This window comes from Mustelus asterias, chromosome 11, assembly GCF_964213995.1.
Source record: "Mustelus asterias chromosome 11, sMusAst1.hap1.1, whole genome shotgun sequence".
Classification (NCBI taxonomy): Eukaryota; Metazoa; Chordata; class Chondrichthyes; order Carcharhiniformes; family Triakidae; genus Mustelus; species Mustelus asterias.
This window is the reverse complement of record NC_135811.1, coordinates 37,934,993-37,959,956: the sequence shown is the minus strand read 5'-3', so window position 1 is coordinate 37,959,956 and position 24,964 is coordinate 37,934,993.

Genomic DNA, 24,964 nt, shown 5'->3' with positions numbered 1-24,964 from the left:
AAGAAAACACTTTTAATAATAGATTCACAGTCCCACCCAGCATCTACCTCTCTCCTCCATCATAAATATGAAGAAGAGCTTCTTGTGTTTGACCAAGCCTGATTATGAGTATTATACTTATATGCTAACCTACCACATGAATGTCTTTTCATTGCCCAATCACCACTAATGATTCATTAGATTTGAAATTCAATAGATTAATACCATTGATTTTGATTTTCTAACTTCTATTTTTTATTTTTACTTCAGCACCAGAATTCTGCCAAGTTCCAAAGTTTTTGAAGATGGGACTCAATAGTACTTGGCCATGAACGTGAAATGTTGTAACCTACAAGACTACAGTCCAAGAGCTGGATAGTGAGATTTGGCTGGACAACTCTTTTTCTGCTCGCACTGACACAATGGGCCAAATGGCCTCCTTCTGTGATTCAATGATTCACAAGATGGGGCTGATATTGAATATAAACTGTATTGTACAACATTAATCCTTTTTTGGATTAAATTCTTTACGGCAACAGAACAAAACGATGGCATTTATATTGTGCCATTCACGTTCTCAAGACATCCCAATGCTTTGCAACCAGTTTTTGACATGTAATCACTGTTGCAGTGTGGAAAATATGAAGGAATTCTATAATATAGAGGAAGTCATACTGTCTCAAAGCCTTCAGACAATTTCAGTACTTCACAGAAGACATCCAGGCAAAATATTATTAGCAGCTAACACAGTAAGCTAATAATGAGCATACCTCGGCTCACTGAAGATTGAGTACAGCTAAAACTCCATTAGGCATTGAGAAGGCGCCGTACTCAGAGTTCAAAATGCTTGACAATCAGTGTCTTGCCAGGGGATGATAACTTCTTCAAAAGCAGGATATTGCTTATTATGTTCAACAAGATTTATATTCTGCGTGTTGTCTAGATTTTCACGTGCTTGATGCCCTAAAAAAGACAAAACTATGACACTTGGATATGCTAAAGATTTACTATTATTTCGACCATATCCAAAATCTGACTAGACTTTCTTCATGCTTGTTCATAGAGAGAACCAAGTTGATTCAAACATTTGTGCAAATGTTTGAGTCTGATAGACATTTTTCCAATGATAAAATCTACCCTCTGATGAGCCAGTCTAATTTTTATCTCTAAAGGACATATTATGGAAAACTCCAAAAACAGTGGTCAAAATGTCAGCTCTGAATATCATTAAATTCCCGTTGAACTCACTGATCAAAGAGGGACCCAAAACTTCCTCACATCAAGGTTCCAATGAGTCCTAGTTGTCAAAGAAGCTGGGTTGGGCACTGATCTGTTAAATATCCTTTTTGCAACTGGCTGATACTGGTGGCCTTCAGTGAGATTACATTATCACTTTGTCAGAGTAGCTGTCAGATACTTTTAGCATCTAAATTCAGATAGTCATTTACCACTGCATTCATTGGAGGAAAAGAGTTAACATAAATGTTTTATCAGATACATTATTTCTCGCAGAACACAATGATGATTTATCAGTACTTCTAGCTATTCTATGGCCATGCTCATTCTAAGAGGAACACATCTATTCCAGTAGGTAAGTACTGTATATTGATTGCTGTGAAATAATTCTACATTTCCAATTACAGTAAATATTATTGACTTAAAAGCAACATCTGCAATGATAGCTTAGATTTTGCTCTCCCTCTGCCCCCAGACTTACCCCAAGTCACATTGAACTGTTGATCATTAAAAAAAATAGGAGCAGAAGGAGACTTTTTGGACCTTCAAACTGCTTCGCCATTCATTACGATCATGCCTGACCATCCAACTCAATAGCCTGATCCCTCATATCATTTGATCCCCTTCGCCCCAAGTGTTATCTCTAACTGCTTCTCGATTACATACAATGTTTTGCCCTCAACTACATTCTGTGGTAGCAAATTCCACAGGATTACCACTCTCTGGGTGAAGAAAATTCTCCTCATCTCTGTCCTAAATAGTTTACCCTGGATCTTCAGACTGTAGTTCTGGAAAACCCCACCATCAGGAACATCTTTCTTGCATCTACTCTGTCTAGTCCGTTAGAATTTTGTAGATTTCTATGAGATCCCCCCTTATTCTTTTAAACTCCAGTGAATACAACCCTAATCTACTCAATCTCTCCTCATACGTCAGTCCTGCCATCCCAGGAATTAGTCTGATAAACCTTCTCTGCACACTCTCCAGAGCAAGAACATCCTTCCTCAGATAAGGAGACCAAAACTGTACACAATATTCCAGGTGTGGCCTCACCAAAACCCTGTATAATTGCAACAAGACATTCCTGCTCCTGTACACAAGTTCTCTCACTATGAAGGCCAACACGCCATTTGCCTTTTTTAATGCCTGTTGCAGCTGCATGCTTACCTTCAGTGACTGGTGTATGAGGACACCCAGGTCTCATTGCACATTCCCGTTCCCTAATGTATGGCCATTCAGAGAGTAATCTGCCTTCCTGTTTTTGCTACCAAAGTGGATAATCTCACACTTATCCAAATTATACTGCATCTGCTATTCATTTGTCCATTCACTCAACTTGTCCAAATCACACTGAAGGATCTCTGCTTCCTCCTCACAGCTCATCCTCCCACCTAGTTTTGTGTCTAGAGTCCCTGCAGGTCATATTGAGCCTCTAAGCCATATCAATTCCTGCCACATCACATCCAGAGCTGCACACCCCTAATCATGTTCTGAGCTCATCATTGCTTGTAACCAGAGGCTCTGCCTTAATTGCATCCAGAGTCCCCATTGATCACATACTGAGGCCGCTGGACCATTTCCAGAGACTCCTTAATTACATCCTGAGTGCCCCTTCCCTCCCATTCAACCATGCCTGATGAAAATGTAAATGAGACTTAACAGTTAAGATCTAATGAACCTTCACATTTTATTTGTTCACGGGATGTGGGCCCCACTGGATGGCCAGCATTTATTGCCCATCCCTAATTGCCCTCCATTTCAGGGGGCAGTTAAGAGTCAACCACATTGCTATGGCTCTGGAGTCATATGTAGGCCAAATCAGGTAAAGTCAGCAGATTTCCTTCCCTAAAGGACATTAGTGAACCAGTTGGGTTTTTACGACAATCGGCAATGGTTTCATTGGGGGACATTCAGGGAAGAGATAGTTCAGGTGTAAGCTAGGTATATTCCTTTGAAGGAAAAAGATAGACCATCCAAAGCTAATGCACCCTGGATAACAAAGGGGAAAAAAAGTTAAAATAAAAAAGAGAAAGGAGGAGTGTGACAAACATCAGGTGCAAGATTCAGGTTATAGGTGGAAGATTATGTAAAGTTCAGGAGGAAGTTGAAAAAGTTAATACTGGAAGCAAAGAAAGGTTATGAAAAAAGATGAGTTAGAAACATTACATTCACCACAAAACCATTTAATAAAGAGGTAGTTAATAGTTAGAGAAAAAGCTTTGCTGATTAAGAGCTCAAAGGGATATCTTTATGGAAAGACTAAAGTATTAAATTGTATCAGTCTTCATGAAGGAAGTTGATGATGTGAGGATTATACTGAAGAAGGATTGGGAAGTTATGGATATAGATCTCGATCTGTACATAAAGAATGTCTTCTCAATCTACACTAATACAAATACAAGATATACTAAAATGATTTAGGGCAGAATCTTCCATTCTGGAGTATAAGTTGGGTGTTGGGATCTGAAATGACAGTGATTTCTGTTCGTGGATGGGATGGCTGGCAATGTACAATCTTGTGCTGGTTAATTCATTAGATACGCATGCGTGAGGAGTTCGGTGAACCTCACAGCTGGGCAGGCAGGAAGTCCTCACCCCTGCCCTTAACTCAGGTACTCGAAGGTTCGGGCACTATATTTAAAGGGCATCCAACAAGTATTCACTCACTTCAAGCCAGGAGATCAGTCTGGCTGTCGTTCAAGATGGGGTGACCTACTGCAGAATGTGGCAGAGCAGACAATGTGTGGGACCATGGTTCAGCAATGCCTTGTCGCTGGTGCTCTCCTGACCATCTGGAACAAAGTGGTAAGTCCTGCTCCACAAGTTGGCAGCTGGAGGCCCTCCCATCTGACGAAGGCAGCCTGGACAGAGCTAACAGCATATAACAGAAGCAGTAGGGTCCACTAATGAACCTGGATGCAGTGCTGATAGAGGATGAACGATGTATTGTGCTCAGCAAGGATAAGTGGCACTGCCAATCAAACGCCCCTCTGTCAGTGACTCTCATCACCTCTAGCAAACTGAAGAAGGGGCACCTGCAACTAATAGATTGTTAGCTTTATAGCCAAAGACCCAGGACCCTCGAGGATATAAACTGGCACATTATTCTGCTCTCCTCCCCAGGGAGGTAAGACTCCACCCACCCAAAGTGTTTGTTCTCCCACTTCAAAGAATTTCACTTTCAGACAACTGTATCTTGTCAAACACATTTTAAAAATTGTGCGTGGTACACAGCAGACCGTTTTTGTCATCCACCAACCTGCTCCCTGCCCCAATCACCCTTGACTTACCGAATAAAACCATTCCTCTCCCCTCTGTTACCCTTGACCCTCTAGCCATCACACTCCACATGCCTTCTGTCCCCATTGAGCCTACACCCATTACCAGCCCCATGCTCACCCTCACCCTCCTGTTATCCGTGCCAATTGTTTCATCCATTTCTTTAACCCAACTCCCAGGAGATCATCTGCTACCCAACTATGAGCCTGGACCTGCCATCACCCCCCCCCCCCCCACCCCCCCACCCCCACAACCAACCTTACTGTGACTGTTCTGTTCCTTGCCCAGGACAATGAATTGTGAAATGATGTACTTCAAGAGGACTAATGATCTGGAGTTTCTATTCAATTGCACCTTTTTTGGCGAAATTCACCCAAAATCAACAAAACCAGCATTAAAGATTGCAGAATTTTAAATGCAAATTGTGTTCAGCATAAATCGAATTTCGCTGATTTTCTTGCACGGGAAGTAAGCCTTGTTCAACAAAAATGTCTAGACCTCCATGGTGTATTAATTACCATTGCAATTTTGTGCTAATTACACTCATTTATTGACCTTCATGGGAGCCTCTAAACATTAAACTGGAACTTTTGTGTGCAAGGACACCACTAGGCACCATTAAAAGCATTTGAATGCATTTTATTTAAGAAACTGACTATTGTGCCCAATATAGCTAGCAAATCGTTCTGTATATTTTTCAAAAGTTATTTTGAATAATTTAAAATTCGGGTACTCATAGGTGTTGAATCGAAAAATCCACTTTTAGCTCCAATAATCAATCTTCACGAAATTACCACTCTTAATACATCAAGGAATATCTTAAGGCAATTTTTAGAAAGAATGAACATGGGACCTAAAACCTTGCCCATTTGCATTGATTCATGGCAAACTGCACATTTAGCAGTATTCACCTTGTCAAGGGCAGTTAGGAATGGGCAATAAATGCTGGTCTTGTCAGTAGTGCTCACACTCCACAAATGAAAGATTTAAAAAAAACAAATGAATTTGAGCAGCAACACAAGGAGGGGAAAAAATCAAAAGAAATGCAATTTTAGGAGCAATTTGTGCCCATTCATTGATTGTGGCCAAAGCAAAAATTCTACATCAGTATAAATAGCACAATTTTGAAACACGCAGATGAGTAGAGAGAACTCGGTGGCCAGATAAACAAATCCCTAAAGGTTTCACAGTGAATTGAAAATATGGTTACAATACATACGAGTTACTTGGGTCTATATCGAGGATCAGGATACATAAGAAAAGAGACCATGGTGAAATTTATAAAGCATTGATTAGACCTCAGCTGGAGTTTTGTGGACAATTTTGGCCACCATGCTTCAAGAACCGTGAAGAGGTCACAGAGGAGATGTACCCAGCATGTTACCAGACATGAGGAAACATTGGAAGAGTTCTGGCTGCCCTCTTCGGAATGAAGAGGGTGAAGAGGTGACCTGATCGAGCTTTTCAAGATGGTGAGACATTTTGATAGAGGAGATGGAGAAAAATTATTCCCTCAGGTGAGTGATCAATAACTGGAGGTCGCAGATTCAAAATCACCGGCATAAGAACAAGAGGGAAGATGAGGATTTTTTTTCCCATTCAGAGAGTTGTCAGGATCTGGAATGCTCTACCTGCAAAGGTGTTGGAAGCTGATTCCATAAGTAATTACAAAAGGGAATTGGACAGATATTCCCAGATGAGGAACTTACAGGGTTAGAAACAAAAAGCAGGGTTGTGGGAGACTAAGAACCAGTACAGGCACAGTAGGATGAATGGGCTCCTTCTGTGCTGTATGTTTCTATGATTCTATGGATTGATTTCATTCAGATTGTGTTACTGTTCACATCTGAACATTTACGTAAACACTTATTTACGGAAGCTCTGACAGAAGGTTCCTATTGTTATAACACCAATTTGATGCCAAGTCTAGGGAGGCTGTGAGTTTCATAATAAATTATTAACAACATTATATTTGGCAAAAAGTTTAACAATGTCTTATCTGTAAACATGAGAAAAGGAGTATGGATTTGAAAAAGGCAACAAAGAGTAGTTTGAAGGCAAATGCACCACAGTGTAACTGCAAATTGCAACTTTACATATTTCAAACTTATTCACAAACCACAAGGTGCAAGGTTGATTTGATATGCCAGGTTAACAGAAGGTGGTAAAGTTCTGGTATTGCAGCAAACTGAAGGCAAACGTATTAAGGGAGAGCCAAATATCGAACCAACAATGGCAGGAGTCATGCAAGATATTTTAATTAGGATTTGTATTGTAGTCCTTATTGGTTCTTTGAGTGTATGACCTGTTGGTACTGACTCATTTTTAAATGAATAAAATTATTAAGTTTTAATATTGGCTGAATTATCAGGATTTCAATTGTTGAAGATCCGCCATTGACCTGCCACATAGCAACAGAGGAACGCTCTCCAAGACATGTCACAAATGAAAAACAATTACAATGAAACATCAAGGTTGGTTAGGCATTGCAGGTGTGGAAAAACCTCTAAAAGAATCATCCAATTAGGAAAGAACTGGTGCAAAAGTGTGTACAAAATTTTACAGATTGTTATTGAAACATGGTGAACTCTGAAATGAAAAGGAAGAAGGAAATCAATATAGGGCATTGAGAGGTTAATACTGACTTTGAGCTTTTATACAAATGTGTTTAGGATTTTTGTACTTGAAGAAGTAATGGCAGAACCAATGGAATGAATCAAGACTGCTGGTTTGAAAATGCTTTAACCAGAAACTGCTCGAAACAAATCACCTGCAATATTATTTATTTTATGAGTTATAATCATTTTACCTGTCAAATCATGCGCTTAGCCTTGCCAAATAAAAATTATGGTTGTGGTGGTTATGTTGCACCCACCAAAGGATCATTTTCTGCAATATATTTATAGACACAATGGCTTGAATGGTCTCGTTCTATGCTTTAACCATTCTATAATTCTGTGATCTCAAAATGATAATTTCAGTGGCCTACAATCTCAGCAGGAAGCCACGGTTGAAGGGAGAGCACGATAACACTGTAGCTCTGACTTTCTGGTCCAAACCTGCTGCCAGACTTTTGAATGGACCTACCTAGCATTAAGTTGATCTTTCTCTACACCCTAGCTATGACTATAACACTACATTCTGCATCCTCTCCTTTCCTTTCCTATGTATGGTATGCTTTGTCTGTATAGCATGCAAGAAACAATACATTTCACTGTATACTAATACATGTGACAATAATAAATCAAATTAAACCCTCTTTTACTGTAACTCACTGCTGACAATGTGGACCTGCTAGACACCCAACAGGAATGGGTACCCTTGTAAGGGTGGCAGTTTCCTATTCCTAATCTAGTCCTAAATATTGTACTCCCACTGGTGCTACAACTGAAATGAACTAGTTTAACGCACACCAGAGATTGACCCTGGTAAATTGCTTGTCTGTATGGGTAACGTTCTGGGGCAGAATTTGATGGTCTTCTGCAGGTGGCTGTGAGGGCGAGGATGACTTGTAAAATTCTATGGACAGGATTTCATGGGTGGCCGTGTTTACCATCCCATCTCTGATAAAGTCGCCATGGAAACTATCCCAGCTTCTATGGATGGTCCTGTTGCCATTTCACACTCGGAGAAGCATTAAGTGGCTAAGGAAGAAAATTTTACCCCCACCTGGGGAGTAAGTCTTACTTCCAAGAGTTGCTGATCAATCAAATGGCTGCCAGCTGTCTGATCCCAGTAGTGCCACCGGGAGCAGTGGCCACTTCTGGGACTACATCTAATCCCACTGAAGAAGAGGTAGGAGTTGGGTGACAGGTAAGTTACGGGGGTTCTTAGCAGGGCAAGGAGACTAGGCCCAGAGTGGAAGGAGAGAGGGTCTATCAGGGAGGCACTACCCGCCCTCCTACCTGAGGCCCAAGCAACCTTAGCTGCCGAGCTTTCCACCTGTTGTCGACCTCCTCTCTCCATCCAGCCAAAATATTGCAGCGAGGCGGGAAGGGGTCTTTAAGTGGCCATTAATTTGCTACTTAAGGGCTTCAATTAGTGCAAGAGCAAGCAGGTCACCTGAAGCCTTACCCATTATCAGTTAAATTGCGGCTGGGTCAGGGTAGATGGGTAGGCAGGAAAGGCACACAGAAATCCCAGTGGGCTGGTAAAAATTTGTCCCATGACTGCCTTTCCTGCTTGCCCTCACAACAATTGAGGCCATTAAGTGGACAATTAATGACCACTTTTCATCCAGCCACAATTTTTCAGCAAATGGGAAGAGGTTGGCAGTGGTTAGGAAGCCCAGCAGTTAAGTCCGCTTGGTCTTGAACAGGAAAAGGGGGTGTGGTGCTTCATTCATGGGCCTGTTTCTTTGGTCAGAGTTCCCCTGCAAAGATCTGCACTCCCTCCCCGCAAAGATCTGCACCCCCCCATCCCCCAAACTGCCCCTCCACCTTGCTGCACTCCAACCCTCAGCCCTCTCACGTTAACCCCCTCCTCGACTGAACCTCTTCATTTCTCCAGGCCTCACCTCAGTGTAGTGCGGAGGGCGGTACTGTTGGAGATGCTTGTTTTTGGATGAAACATTAGACCATAGTTCTGTCTGCCTCCTTACGCAACAATAGCAATTTTTACTAATCTATTGAAAAGCAAGCAGTGAGTGAAATTACAAATGTTAAGGTTAATGGTATTAGTGCTGGTTCCTAATTTACACTGTGGGTTAATGCTATGGTTGTAATGAGTCCTGACAGTTCAGGACAGTATTTAAAGAGCAGGATATTCTCCCCAGTGTCTGGCTAATATTTATTCTTCAGCCTGCACCACTAAAACAGATTATCTGGTCATTATCAATTTGCTGTCTGTGGGACCTTGCTGTGCACAAATTGGCTGCTGTTTTTCTTATATGAGAACAATAACTGCAATTCAAAACGTACTTCATGGGTTGTAAAGCCAACGGGGATGTTCCGACATCACGAAAGAGACTGGGACCAATGCAAGGACTTTCCTGAAAAACAAAATTAAATCCTTAATGGAATTTGAAAACCAGCATGCAAGTCATCCAGATTTGCTTTTGATTTCATTCAGTGCTTGTTTGCAAATGGGTGTAAATACTGCTGAATGTTCAAACATAGACCTATAATATTCAGCTTTAAATATTATCCTTGATTATTTTCAACTTTTGTGTCCCAGATTACTCTGACAGTGAGTCGCAACTTCACAAACCTTTGGGCATGTCTATCCTTGCCATATGATCTAGAAAAGCCTTTGGGGGTGAACAGCAAAAACCTGGTTGAAAAATGGAACGGTACAGTGTCTGATTTTCACGTGGAAAATGGCTGCTAAAGTATTTAATAGTGCCTGTGGCATGTGCACTTTCTTTCCACGTTGCACCACAGGCCAAATTAGTTAAGTTATGGTCCAGGGCACCCACCTGAAACAAGCAACAATAATAGGCAAAAGCAAATACTGCGGATGCTGGAATCTGAAACAAAAAACATAAAATGCTGGAAAATTTCAGCAGGTCTGATAGCATTTGCAGGGAGAGAATAGAGCCAACATTTTGAGGCACATTGCCTTTGCAAATCTGGAGCCTCATGCCTAATTAGTCCATGCCTTACCACAACAAATACTAAATAAGTGAATAATCTAATAGTGATATGATAGATATATACGATAGAAATTATTTTGTCTAATTCCTCAAGTGAATAAAATAATGAATGACTGTAGGCCCCAAATTTTGATTGCGTCCTAATCAGATGCCCTATCTCAAAGAAGTAACTAGACTCCAGCTTAATACAGCCATATAAGGGCCTCAGCAGAACTCTCGCCAGCTGAGAGCTGGTAAGAATTCCATCAAGGCTCTTCGAAGGACCCCAGAAACTTTCCAGACATAAATAATCAATCCTGGAGGGGATCAATTACTTTTGTCATGCTGGCAAATGGCTCCCTTAGGAGCAGAGATTTTTTAAAAAAACATTCCTCCATCTTCAGCCCAAGAAGGGCCTTGGGGTGATTTGAGTGAGTGGCCGCAGGCTGCAATGAGATACAACAATAGTTCACAGCCACAACTCTTCGAGCTGGATTGTTCTCTTTTCAGCAGTTGTTATTCCTGTAGCGCTGTGTTGTCTAGAAGCCTAGTTACCCATTGGGTGTAGTAGGTTGATTAGATATTTTTCTGTTGCCATGGTAGAGGCTGGAAGAGGCGGTGTGGCGCATCAGGTTTTAATGAGTCTCACGGTAGTAATTTTCATAATTGTTGTGGAAGTATTGCAGTGTGGTGAAAAAATCATATCCAATGAGTGTTATACAGCTGGTGGAAAGATCAAAACTTCTGTATGAAAGAGAATACTACTTGGTTTTAATGTTTTAATGACTGCAGAGAAGTCATGAGATTTTATTCAATATAGACACCAATTAACCATAAAATACAATTGATACATGTTATAAAAAATAAATTGTGATCTTTCATCCCATTTCCCCTCACTGTGCATGTTATTTATGACATATTCGGCTGACAAGTTAATCTCAGTTTATCTGTCACTCTGGCTGTTTATTCTGATTTTCATCATCTTTTCAGGCACCAGATCTCAATTACTCTTGCGCAATTGATTTTCCTGGTATTGTATTGTTTTCTGTTGGCTAAATACAAAATAAGGGCGGGGATTTTCTGGCCATGCTCACCCCAAAAACCGGAAGATCCCGCCTAAGGGACCTCTGCATGGTCCCCCAACCACCCCCTCCCCCCTTTGCTCCGATTCCTGTGGCAGACAGGAAAAATCCGCCCGCCCCCACCGCCCTCCCCAAAAGGTTTTTTTGCAGCGATGACAATATTTGTTTTCAGGTTTTCTTGAGAAACATGTCCGGATGGACAACAATGATATTAAGACTTTGCAGAAAATTATGCCCAGTTCCATTTCGGAAAGATTCTAGCTTGGCAAACCTATTTATTTAACCAGCAGAACTAAATATCAACAGGAAAGCAACAGCTATTGAAAAGTTCAGCCCTGCATCGTTAGTGGCCTTGAATAACATTTTAATCGCACTTTCCTTCTCCAATTAAAACCAGTTACTCACACAGCCACCTGTTTACAGTTGAAGAAAATGTTTGCATGACCAGATAATTTATTTATGCCTTTTCTAATTACATGATAATATGTCAAATCTGGTGCTTTATTGTGAAAATACATACGGCAAATATAGAATCTATCGGATGCTAAAAGCCCCTCATTGTTCTCACTGCGTTGCATGATATGCTGTTTTAGAACACTGCCATTATCTAAGGCATGCAAAAGATATTTTTTATGTCATGCAGCAGATATCCTGTGGTGTTGTTCACAGTTAAACTGGAGCATGGTTATTAGGTTCAGCTGCTCACCTTTCCCTTTCTCTTTAAGGTCGCTGCTCGTGTATTCCCGACAGAGAAATAGTCTAAATAGGTCCATTAGAGACTAATCGCTGTTGTTGTTATACGTTTCTGTAGATTGTCAGCTGTTCGGTTCCTCCCCTTGTTATCTCAACAACTTCCCCAGGTTATCTCAAGGTCAGAAAAAAAAAGCAGGAAAAATAACTTGCTCACTTTCTGTTTTCGTGCATTTTTTTAAGGATTGTCCAGCCGTGATTTGTTATTTTCACCAAGTATCATATGAACATATAAAATAGGAGCAGAAATGGGTCATTTGCCTTTCGAGCCTGCTCCACCATTTGATAAGATCAGAGCTGATCCGTTTGTATTTCAAGTTCTACATTCCCACCTACCCCGATAACCTTTAATTCCCTTGTCCAACAAAAATTCATCTGCCTTAAAATTATGCAATGAACCCGCCTCCTCCACCTTCTGCGGCAGGACTTTTTTTCATTTTTGATGGACTTGAGGTGGTAACAGAATAAAATGGTGTCATGAACCTGACTGATGTTAACTGCGAGGGCATCCCAATGTGGAAACTCCCATTCATGGTGGTGTATAGTTTTGTCTACAAGAACGGTGTAAGGGTCATGTGTGATATCCAGTGAGAACAGTAACCAGCCCAGTCAGTCATTGTATGACACTTATTAAAGACTATTTACTACAATAAAGAAAAGACATATATACACAAATAGGATTATAATAATCTAAGACTGCATATAAGACTGCTATACACACCATCACAGTTTAAGTAGGAAGTACCCTTCTAATCCAAAGTACGCTTACAAGGTCTGAACTCTCTCAGGACTTGCCTCTTCCCAAACAACATCCAATCTAATAGATCTATAAGTAAAGGCCAGCTTATAGTTACTACACTGTATATGATTGAATAATTCATCTGGGGAATGTCTCCTCTTAGTTCAGCGAAGATAAGGGATTTTAATTGCCTCCACAGAAGGTACTCTGCACCCTTGCTTCTGGTCTGCTAACCAGCACCGTCTTACAGGCTGCTAGCTGGACTCTGCACCTCAGGCTGCTAGATGGATACTGCCCCTGCTTTCACAAAAAGGTTGCCAATTATCTCATTGTTTACCCTTGAAGGTCCTCTCTGTATATTTGGCTGTCTGTCCCCTCGGCTTCTGTTAGTTTGAACATCAGCAGTATGTCTTCCCTGAATGGTACCATTGCCTACCCCAAAGTATTTCCTATTAGCAGGATGATGTATTTCTTTTCAGTCTACCTACAACTGCTAAGCTCGTTATTGGGATTCCCATCCAGTGAAATACCTTCAGAAATGCTGGTGGCTTTGAATCTTTTTTTTGATACATTCGTGGGACATGGGCGTCGCTGGCTGGCCAGCATTTATTGGCTATCCCTAGTTGCCCTTGAGGTGGTGGTGGTGAGCTGCCTTCTTGAATCGCTGCAATCCATGTGCTGTGGGTTGACCCACAATGCCATTAGGGAGGAAATTCCAGCACTTTGACCCAGTGACTGCGAAGGAACGGCGATATATTTCCAACTCAGAAAGGCGAGTGGCTTGGAGGGGGACTTGCGGGTGGTGGTGTTCTCATGTATCTGCTGCCCTTGTCCTTCTAGATGGAAGTGGTCATGGGTTTGGAAGGTGCTGTCAAAGGATCTTTGGTGAATTGCTGCAGTGCATCTTGTAGATAGCACACACTACTGCTACTGAGCATTGGTGACAGAGGGAGTTGATGTCTGTAGGTGTGGTGCCAATCAAGTGGGCTGCTTTGTCCTGGATGGTGTCAAGCTTCTCAAGTGTTGTTGGAGCTGCATCTATCCAGGCTAGTGGAGAATATTCCATCACACTCCTGACTTGTACCTTGTAGATGTTGGATAGGCTTTGGGGAGTCAGGAGTGAGTTACTTGCCACAGCATTCCTAGCCTCTGACCTGCTCTTGTAGCCACTGTGTTTATGTGGTGAGTCAAGTTGAGTTTCTGGTCAATGGTAACCCCAAGGATGTTAAAGTGGGGGATTCAGTGATAGTTACACCATTGAACGTCAAGAGGCAGTGGTCAGAGTATCTCTTATTGGTGATGGTCACTGCCTGGCATTTGTGTGGTGTGAATGTTACTTGCCACTTGTCAGTTCAAGCCTGGATATTGTCCAGATCTTGTTGCATTTGAACGTGGACTGCTTCATTATCTGAGAAGTCGCAAATGGTGCTGAACATTGTGCAATCATCGGCGAACATCCCCACTTCTGACCTTATGATGGAGGGAAGGTCATTGATGAAGTAGCTGAAGATTGTTGGGTTGAGGACACCTGCTGGCACATTCATGACTTTGGCAGTTATCACCACAAATTTGCTGCAGAAAATCCCCAAAAAGACCCAAGCAATTTTCCTCTTTAAGGTGGGAAGTGGAAGTGTGGAGATTACCTAACATTATGAACCTGCCTCCTGCCCAACAATGCCTACCCATGCTATTTTCATGGTGGGTGGCGGGGATGGGCTGGAGTCAGAATTGCTGCCTCCTGAAGCAGGCCGGAAGTGGAAACACAGGTGAGTGGATGCCAAGGCAGTTAGGTTAAAAGGCCTGGCTCTGTTTTCTAGAAGATTGGTCCAGTCCTGTAGGTGACTGTTAGGCCCCCTAACCTTCACCCCTACTTCTAAAAGAAATTTTTATTAAGAGATTATAAAGCTGTCAAAATAATAGTTAATCAAAAACTACATCAATAAAACATGATGAGCTCAGAAAACTATCAATATAAATAAAATTGCGATCCCCTTCACAGTTGTGTGAACAATCCTTGCTAAGCTGAATCCATTAATGGGTTTACAGCTCAGCTAAGCATCAATAATGAGATTCCATTTTACAACTGTGCCAACAAAACCTCCAGAGCTAAATGTATTAATGCCTTTGAAGTCATCCAAAGAGCACAATCATCTGTTCAAGCATTGAAATAGTGGAGTAAATGTCTGAGTTGTCAATCAAAGAGTTCAGATATTGTTCAATCTTTCAAGCAGTAATAGAAGTGTCTGAGCTTTAGGTATCTGTTCAGGCTGTGATGCAGTGGAGCAGATGTCTGAGCTGTCATTCAATGAAAAGAATAAAGCACACAGACAACTTTGTCTCTACAAGGACCGTGTGGTGGTCACTCCTACTGATACAATCATTGACATGCATCAGCGGCAGGCAGGTTGGTAAGGATGAGGTCAAATGTGTTCTCCCATCTTGTTGGTTCCCTCAACACCTGCCATAGACCTGGTCTAGTAGCTGTGTCCTTTAGGACCGAGCCAGATCGGTCGGTGGTGGTACTACCGAGCCACCCTTGGTGATGGACATTGAAGTCCCCCACTCAGAGTACATTCTGCACCCTTGCCACCCTCAGTGCTTCCTCCAAGTGGTGTTTAACATGGAGCAGAATGCATTCATCAGCTGGAGGGGCGGAGGTGGAGGGCGGGGGGGGGGGGGGGAATAGTATGTGGTAATCAGCAGGAGGTTTTCTTGTCTATGTTTGATCTGGTGCCAAGAGAATTCATAGGGTCCAGAAGTCCTTCCAACAAATATTTCCAGGCAGCAACAAGTGACTTTGCCATATTATTCAGGTAGATATTCACCATTGCATCAAAAAAGTCATTTTTACTCTATTCATGAGGGTTGCATAATTCCTACCCTTCCTAATTTATGCAGAAAAATAAAATAAGATCTCTGCAGTCCTGAGGATGAGCTGGATTCTCAAAAGTTCAAGGAACAATTTCTGGAATGCACATACCCCTGAAATTCCCCTTGTGGCACCCACTCAATGTTATAAATAGGAAAGGTTTTCATTTTATTAATTCCCAGCAATGCCAGAAATCTTAGCCTACGCCTCAGTACCACAGGCGCGAATAGCTGCCATGATGCACATGAGTGCAAAAAACAAGGTTAAAGACAATTAACTTCAGCCAGAATTGCTGAGTGGATGATCCATCTTGGCCTCCTCCAGAGGTCCCCATCACCACAGATGCCAGTCTTCAGCCAATTCGACTCACTCCACAGGATGTGAAGAAACAGCTGAGTGCACTGGATACAGCAAAGGCTAGAGACCCCAACAACATCCCTGCTGTAGTGCTGAACACCTGTGCTCCAAAACTAGCCGCACTCCTAGCCAAGTTATTACAGTACAGCTACAACACTGACATCTACTGGACCATGTAGAAACTTGTCCAGGTACGTACCATTCACAAAATTAGGACAAATCTAGTAAGGTGGTAATGGCCACCTTACTAGCCGCCTCTTAATTGATGGAAGGTATCAACAATGAAAGCGAGAGTCATTTATTCACTGATAAATCTGCTCACCAATACTCAATCTGGGTGAAACCATAGCCACTTGGCTTCACATTTCATTACAGATTTGGTCCAAAAATGGACGCTGGAGCTGAATTCAAGAGCTGAGGTGAGAGTGAATGCTCTTGACAGGATCCTGAATGCTCTTGAATTTGACTGAATGGCAGTAAAACTGAACTCAATGGGAAACAGGGGGAAATGTCTCAAGTGGCTGGAGTAATACATGGCACAAAGAAAGACAGATGTGGTTGTTGGAAACCAGTCATGTTAGCCCCAGGCACCTCTGTTGGAGTTCTTTAGGGTGGCACACAAGGCCCAATTATCTTTCAGTTATTTCATCAATTATCTTTCCTTAATCATACGCTGGAAGTGAGAATATTCACTATTGATTCACTGTCTTCAACACCATTCACAGTTACTCAGATAATGATAGAAGCAAAATACTATGGATGCTGGAAATCTGAAATGGAAACAGAAAATGCTGGAAGTACTCAGCAGTCTGGTACCACCTGTGGTGGCAAGAGATTAAATGATAAAAGTTTTCATGGTGCAAGGTCAAAGGAAGTGAAAATAGCAGTGGTGAAAAAAAAAGGATGTGCACCATCTCTATTTATTTATTTCAGATGATGGCTACTCAGGATCCTGCCATTCGCACCCCCTCTAGACCCATCTCTTGTTTACTTATTTGTCCCATTACCACTTCCTTTGGCAATTCACCATGAAGCCTTTTATCATTTTTCTGCCTACCATCGTGTCACAGACCTTCCCTTTCATCCTTTTTCTCACTTGCTCTGAACTTATTATATTTTAACCTTCCCCTGTTTCGCTGAAATGTTACTGTCTTGAAACGTTAACTTTCTTTCTCTCACAGGGTTGCTGCCAGATATACTGAGTATTTCCAGCATTTTATTTTTTTTGCTCGGGTAATGAAGCAATCCATGTCCGCATGAAGCAAAACCTGTATAGCATAATGCACTACAGCAATTTTCCTCTTGCTTCTTAGAATCATAGAATCCCTACAGTACAGAAAGAGGCCGCTTGCCCATCGAGCCTGCACCGACAACAATCCCACCCAGGCCCTATCCCCATAACCCCATGTATTTATACTTCTAATCTCCCTGACAATAAGAGGCAATTGAGCAAGGCCAATCAACCTAAGCCGTACATCTTTGGATTGTGGGAAGAAACTGGAGCACCCAGAGGAAACCCACGCAGACAAAGGGAGATTGTGCAAACTCCACACAGTTACCCTCGGCCGGATTTGAACCTAGGTCTCTGACACTGTGAGGCAGCAGCGCTAACCATTATGCCACCATGTTTTCCATTATACAGTAGTTTCCAAATCCATGACATCTACTGGTTAGAAGGACAAGGGCAGCAGGAGCATAGGAACACCACCACCTGCAAGCTTTCCCCCCCTTTAAGTCACACACCATCCTGACTTGGAACTATATCGCCGTTCCTTCATCGATGCCAGGCCAAAATCCTGGAACTCTCTGCCTAACAACACTATGAGAGTGCTTTCACCACAAAGGCTGCAGCAGTTCAAGAAGGTGGCTCCCCTCCACCTTCTCAAGGGCATTTAGGGATGGTAATAGATGCTGGTCTTTCAAGCAATGCCCACATCCCATGAATAAGTAAAAAAAAACTGATAGTGCATAAAAGAAGATCATTGGCATGACTAGCAGCACCTGCCAAGATATCACCCACCATATGTGCACCTATCTGGCATGTGGCACCTAGCTGGCAATGGCTATGGGTAAATGTCTTCACAGAGTCCAGGGTCAGCAGTGAGTCAGATGCAGAGATCTGCCATCTGCTATAAAAGCACCTGCTGGCATGCACCATAGGGCTGGCAAAGCAAGTGACAGAATCGGTCTGCTGGAGCCCCAAGGCTGCACAGAAGCATTCCTTTCCTTCGTTTTTATGAAGTGCTTCATAATCTCCTGTTCTTCAGCCTTGGCAAAGCTGCTAATGATTCGAGATGTTTTATTGAACTTTTCTGAAAGGTTTCAGAATTTTTGACGCTCTCCTTTTTCTCAATCTTTTTAAGCTTCACGAATATGTAATTTTCTACTCTCATCATCGTTTTTCTCCTTTATTTGTTCACAGAATGGGCAGCACAGTGGCAAGCACTGCTGTCTCACAGCACCAGGGACCTGGGTTCGATTCCCGGCTTGGGTCTCTGTCTGTGTGGAGTTTGCACATTCTCCCTGTGTCTGCGTGGATTTCCTCCGGGTGCTCCGGTTTCCTCCCACTCTCCAAAGATGTGCGGGTTAGGTGGATTGGCCATGTTAAATTGCCTCTTAGTGTCAGGAAGACTAGCTGTGTAAATGGATTGGGTTATGGGGATAGGGCCTGGGTGGGATTGTGGTCGGTGCAGACTCAATGGGCTGAATGGCCTCCTTCTGCACAGTAGGATTCTATAATTCCATTGATTCTAATGTGGGTGTCACTGGCAAGGCCAGCATTTTTTGCACATCCCTAATTGCCCTTGAGAAGGTGGTGGTGACTCACCTTCTTGCACCACTCCTGACCATGGGATGTAGATACACCTACAGTGCTGATAGGGAGGGATTGTGTGTTTTCCTTTGGTCTGGACATAGCCTGGTGAATAACCATGCTCATATCCATGCTAATGAACCAACTCATGAAATGGGATTGCTGTTCTCAAATTATCATTCAGGTCAGATTAACACCTTTTCCTAACCTTTTAGACATGACTCTACCAGCAGACAAAAGTCGGCCCTGGAGAGTGGCTATTCAATGTGTGATTTTGAAAGTTTGAAGTGATGTGCTTTATCTTTGGTCAAAAGAACAGCAAAGGTGCACAACGAAGGGTAATAGGACTGGAGAGGACTAACAGTGCAACAGTGCAATCACAAAATCTAAAATTTCTGAATTGCACATTCCCTTAAACTTTTCAATAGTATTTGGTTACATTGTCTTCCCAGGCAGTCTGTTCCAAACATTTTGTGTGTAAAATACTTAAATCTAAAGGAACAGAAGATATGTCCAGAGGAGGCATGAACAGCAGAATCTTGAAGAGTTATCATCCGAAAGGGAAGGAAAGGAAATTGAGGAAGTGCAGATCTTTTCTTCATTTACTTTTTCTATTACCACTCCACTTGGCTTTGCACCACCTCTCTTGAACTTATTATTTGTATCTTCCTCTGTGGTTCTTGAATGCTGGAACAATATTTCCTGAGTCTTACTTTTTTTCAGAGTAAATCACGGACTCTTCAACTTTATCTGGAAGAGATTTTTTTTCTCTAACAGATGGATGATGGATTCTTATTTGTTCCTGTACTTTCCACATTCTTATGCCTAGCATTAGTATTATTTTCAATTAAAACATAACAGGGGTCATTTTAACAGAGCAATGTTATAAAATGGGTGACATGGAATTAGCATCCTATTTTGCACAGTGCCCAAATTTATTTTCCACTGCTGTCGATGGAAGGAAAGGTCAGGCAGGGACATAAGGAGTAATCAATTCAATATCACCTATTTTACATAATCGGTTGGATATAAAATTGCTCGCAGCATGTCACCTTATACTTCTTATTGCTTAATAAAAAACTAATACTACTTAGGAATGGTTATTGCAAAAATTACAATAAAACATAAAACAAGCCTCCAGAAAAAAAAAGTACTTAATCTAGGTATCAGTTTGATTGCCTTTTCTTGCACTGACTTTAATGACTGAATGTCATTTTGTGGTAGAACAGTGGCCAGAATTGTAGACAATATTCCAGCTGTGGCCATACCAGTGTCCTGTATAATCTTGGGTTTTGCACGCTCTGGCTTGGATTATACCTTTAAAGAACCAGTTAACGTTTGCTGCTGCTGTGCACCACACTGTTGTTTCAGTCGCTATTCACAAAATTCCACGTCCCCCTCCTGTGTTGTGTCCTTTAGCCTGATCCATTTAGTTTATATTACCACTATTTTTCCCCCTTCCCTAGTCTCATTAACTTGCATTTGTTGGAATTAAATGCCATCTGCCACTCATCAGCTTACCTTCCCAACCTATCCAGATCTCCGTGCATTTCATTTGCCAGTTCTCTGTTGCTTGAACTCTCCTCCCTAATTTGGCATCCTTCACAAGCAGAAACAGCTTTGTTTCTGCCCTTCGCTCAAAGCTGTAAATAGGACTGGGTCCAGCGCTGATCACCGTTGCACTTCCCCAGCGACCCTTTCCATGTCAATGTTGCTCCAATTGCAACCATCCTTTACCTTCTCCTGTTTAACTAATTTGGAGGCCACTTTAGAAACTTGCTCCTTATTTCATTCATGCAATTCATTTTTGCACACTTAACTGGGCCTTAGGCCTCCAAAATTCACCACATGATACCGTTGTGCCTCATCTGTCTGAAAAAAAAAAGTGGGCACCCTTTATTGGCTTCTGTGCCTTTTAGTTGCCGAGGGTGACTGCCTGAAATAAGCTTTAGGTTATTTAAATATGTAAATCAAGTTCATATGCTGGCTCCCCATGACTACTGGCTGATTCCCACGATCCTCAATTGGTGAGCTGCAGTGGGACAGTCTTTTGGCACCTGTAGCTTGCTGTTAGCCTTTAAGTGAGGCACAGACAAGGAACAGTTTTTTCTCTGACTCTGTGCCTGTTTTGGGCTCAAATAGAATTTCTCCACTGCCATTTCAATAGTGAACTCCACGCAATAGGTTAAGCAAGACCCTGTCTCCCATTTTCCATGCTGACTCCCTCATGCCACACCTATTTAGATGGCTCATTATTAGAGCACAGAAACAGGCTATTCAGCCCAATTAGTCCATGTCAGCTTCAAGAAGTTTCCTCTCAAATCTCACCTCATCAGCATACTCTTTTAATATTTTCTGCATCGTGTTCTTGTCTAGCTTCCTCCTAAATGCATTTATGCTATTTGCCTTCACTACTATATTCTGGGAAAGTAAGTTTGTCATGAATTCCTAATTGGATTTATTAATGACTGTGTTATACCATATTGTCCAAGGCCCAATCATCTTCAGCTGCTTCATCAATGATCTTCCTTCCAATATAAGGTCAGAGGTGGGGAGGTTTGCTGATGTTCACACAGTGTTCAGTCCCTTTTGCAATTCCTCAGATGCTAAGACCTTCCAGGTCCAAATGCAGCCACATCTGGACAATATCCCCACTTGGGCTGATAGCTGGCAAGGAACCACACAAGTGTCAGGCAATGACTATCTCCAACAAGAGAGATTATAACGTTAGTCCTTTGACATTCAATGGCATTACCGTTGCTGAACTCCTCCACTATCAACATCCTGGGGGTTGCCATTGATCTCAAACTGGACTGGTCTAGCCATACAAATACTGTGCCTACAAGAGCAACTCAGAGGCAAGGAACCCTGCGGCAAGTAACACAAATCCTGACTCCCCAAAGCCTGTTCACAATCTACAAGGCACAAGTCAGCAGTGCGATGGAATACTCCCCACTTGCCTAAATGAATGCAGCTTCAAAGATACTCAAGAAATTTAACACTCTCCAGGACAAAGCAGTCCGCTTGATTGGTACCCCTTCCACAAATACTCACTTCCTCCACCTGTGAAGCATAGTAGCAGCAGTGTGTACCATCTACAAGATGAATTGCAGGAACTCACCAAGGCTCTTGAGACAGCACTTTCCAAATTCGTGACCATTACTATCTAGAAGGACAGGGGCAGTAAATACATGGGACACCTTGAAGTTTCTCTCCAAGCCACCCACCATCCTGACTTGGAAATAAATATATCACTGTCCCTGGGTCAAAATCTTGGAACTCCCTCCCTAACAGCACTATGGGTGTACCTATACCACATGGTCTGCAGTAGTTTAAGTGGTTCATCACCATCTTTTCAAGGGAAATTAGGGATGGGCAATAAATGCTGGCCTAGCCAGAAATCTTCTCATCCCGTGAATGAATATTTAAAAAATTGTAACCCCTAGGTTTTGATTCCTCCACAATTGGAAAACAACTTCCCTGCTCTATCAAGCATTTCCATCCTTCTCAAGATTTCACAGTCCTCTCATTTCTGGAGAAAGGACGTCCAGCCTACTCAGCATTTCCTGATCATATATCCTTTGATTTCTAGTATTATCCTTGTAAATCCTTATTGTACTTAATGTTTATCCTTCTAATAAAATGAAAACTAGAACTGTGCAGTGTAGACCAAACCTTTGTATCTCCTTTGTGATGTATTCTTCTGCGTTACTCACAACAGAGGATAGGCTCTCTGGCCTGTCTAGTGTCCAATGGTTTGATTGAACTATGTCTCATTATGACAGTCGTCTTTGCTTTAAGTTGACTGTACTCGATTGCTTAAGTTTATGGGTGGAACTTGTGAATGAAGTAACTGATACTATACAGAAAGATCTGGGCTAGTGTATATTTAGTCATGTGTTATTGCTGCATTGCTCTGAGATAAATTAGAGATGTAAAATATATGGCAAACTGGCAAATACACAAAAAAGTGAGGACAAAGATGGTTAAAAAAACTTTACTTTTACCAGCTCCAGGACCATTTGTTTAAGCACCGGTAGATCCTCTCATGTCCTGGGAGTGATAGATTTTGGGAATCAAGACCTATTTACTTGCTACAGGAATGGACAGTGAGGATGTAGCCGTGATCTGTAAGAAAGCAATACTCATACAGTCTAGGAGCAGAGGCAGGTGAATATTTAAGCAGCTCACAGACGATATATATAAGTTTGATAAAGCAGTAAGTACTCACAAAAAATACTTTGGGCCAAAGAAAAGTGTGATGATTGAATGGTATACATTCCATCAGAGATCTTAGGGAATTTGTGAGCCCATAAAACAATACATGGCAGCATGGTGGCAAGTGGCAATTGGCTTCTAAATGTGGTACACTACCAAACTAATTTAATTAACCACTCAATTGCAGAGATGTATTTCCTTGAATTAGGAAACATCTTCTCATGGAGGATGACGATTTGGAGAAAGCCACAACACTGGCAGTCCAAATTGAAGCTGTCATGTTAGATTCAAAGCAGTTACAGAGCAATACACTTTTGCAGACATAAGTTTGTTCAACTAACTCAAGTGCAAGGGTTGTGGACATGGAGATCTCAACAATCTCATCGACACTTTCCCCAGCAGTGTTGGTTAAAAGGGGGAAAAGAAGTAGTTTTCAATGCTATTATTGATCTTTGTTTTAATATGCTAGTCTGCTCTCTGATCTTTTTTAACTATACTTGATTGCTTGAGCTAGAGAGTTAAGTATCTGAGAGCATACACAAAGTTCAAAAAGATCAGGCTGAGACTATGTGTAGAAAATCCTGTAAGTTCTGAGATATCTTTAAATACTGTAAATAATTTTTTTTAGATTTAGAACTGGTCTCATCTCTGCAGTACTCCGAGATAAATCAGAGATCTATGAAATACAGCAAACTGGCAAATACAGAACAGCCTATAGTTCTTTGGATCATTTGTAGAGAACACTAGCTCTCTGAGACTTCTCCAGCCATTTGATGAGGTATAGCTGCTGGCAAGTCTAACCACCTCCCCTTCACATTTAATACCAGTGGCATCATTGGGTCCCCTGCCATCAACGTCCTGGTGGATTATCATTGACCTGAACTTAACTCGACCAGCTACATGGATATTCTGGCTGCAAAAGGCCAGAAATTGGACATCCTGTGGTGAGCACTCACCTCCTGACTTGCCTAAACCTTTCTGCCACCTAGAAGGCAGGGGTGTGATAGAATTCTCAACACTTTTCTGGATGAGTGCAGCTTTAATAACAATCAAGAAGCTCCACACTATTCAGGATAAAGTAGCCCACTTGACTGGCACCCCTTCCACTACAATTAACATTCATTCCCATCACCCCAAGTGCACCATTTTATACCGTATACAAAATGCATCAGGGCAACTTGCCAAAAATTCTTTGACAGCATCTGCCAAACCCATTACTACTTCTTTAAGGGCAGTAGAGGTAAGGGAGTGCCATCAACACCATTTCCTTCCAAGTGATACATCATTCTGATTTAAAAATATTCATTTACCTGTTCCTTTATCATCACTGGGTCAAAGTCCTGGATCTCCCAAATAGCCCTATGGGAGTATATTCAGCACATGGACTGCATCTTCTTCTTAAAGATAACCAGAGGTGGGCAATAAATGCTGGTCTGGGCAGTGATGACCACATCCATGAATGAGTAAGCAGTGAAGTGCCAACCCTGAGAGCTGCCTGTCTGTTACTGTGCTTTGAGCTATATATTCTGCTGGAAATTTATGCCGCTCATCTGTCCCCACTTTTGAAAACTTCCTCGAAACCCACCTCTAAAACCTTATCTTCTGTTACCTCTCCTAACTGTTCTTTCAACTCCTGTTAAGTGTCCTATTCCCACCTCTTTGTGTATGATCCTGGGACAATTTACTACATTGCAAATGCTAGATAAGTGTATATTGTTATTATGTTGTGCAAGCTACAATTTATTCCATCCATTTTGGTAAACTGCATTAAAAGTGAACCAAAGTCACCCGATACCTGTGACGTTACTTGATGATCAATGGGCAGGCAGACCCGCACGCGCACACACATACACACACTTGGCATAGTCCATATATTGCAGATTATGTTCATTCATGCTTAATCTCATTTTTCACAATCACACATTTCTTTGAGCCCAATACCTTCTTCCAGAGAATCCTAGTAATGGCCTTATATTGATTTTCTATTGTGATGGCTTTATAATGTCTGCTTCACCCTTCAGAACATTGGTAACAGAACAGAAAAGGGTCTGGGGATATTCATTGATCAGTT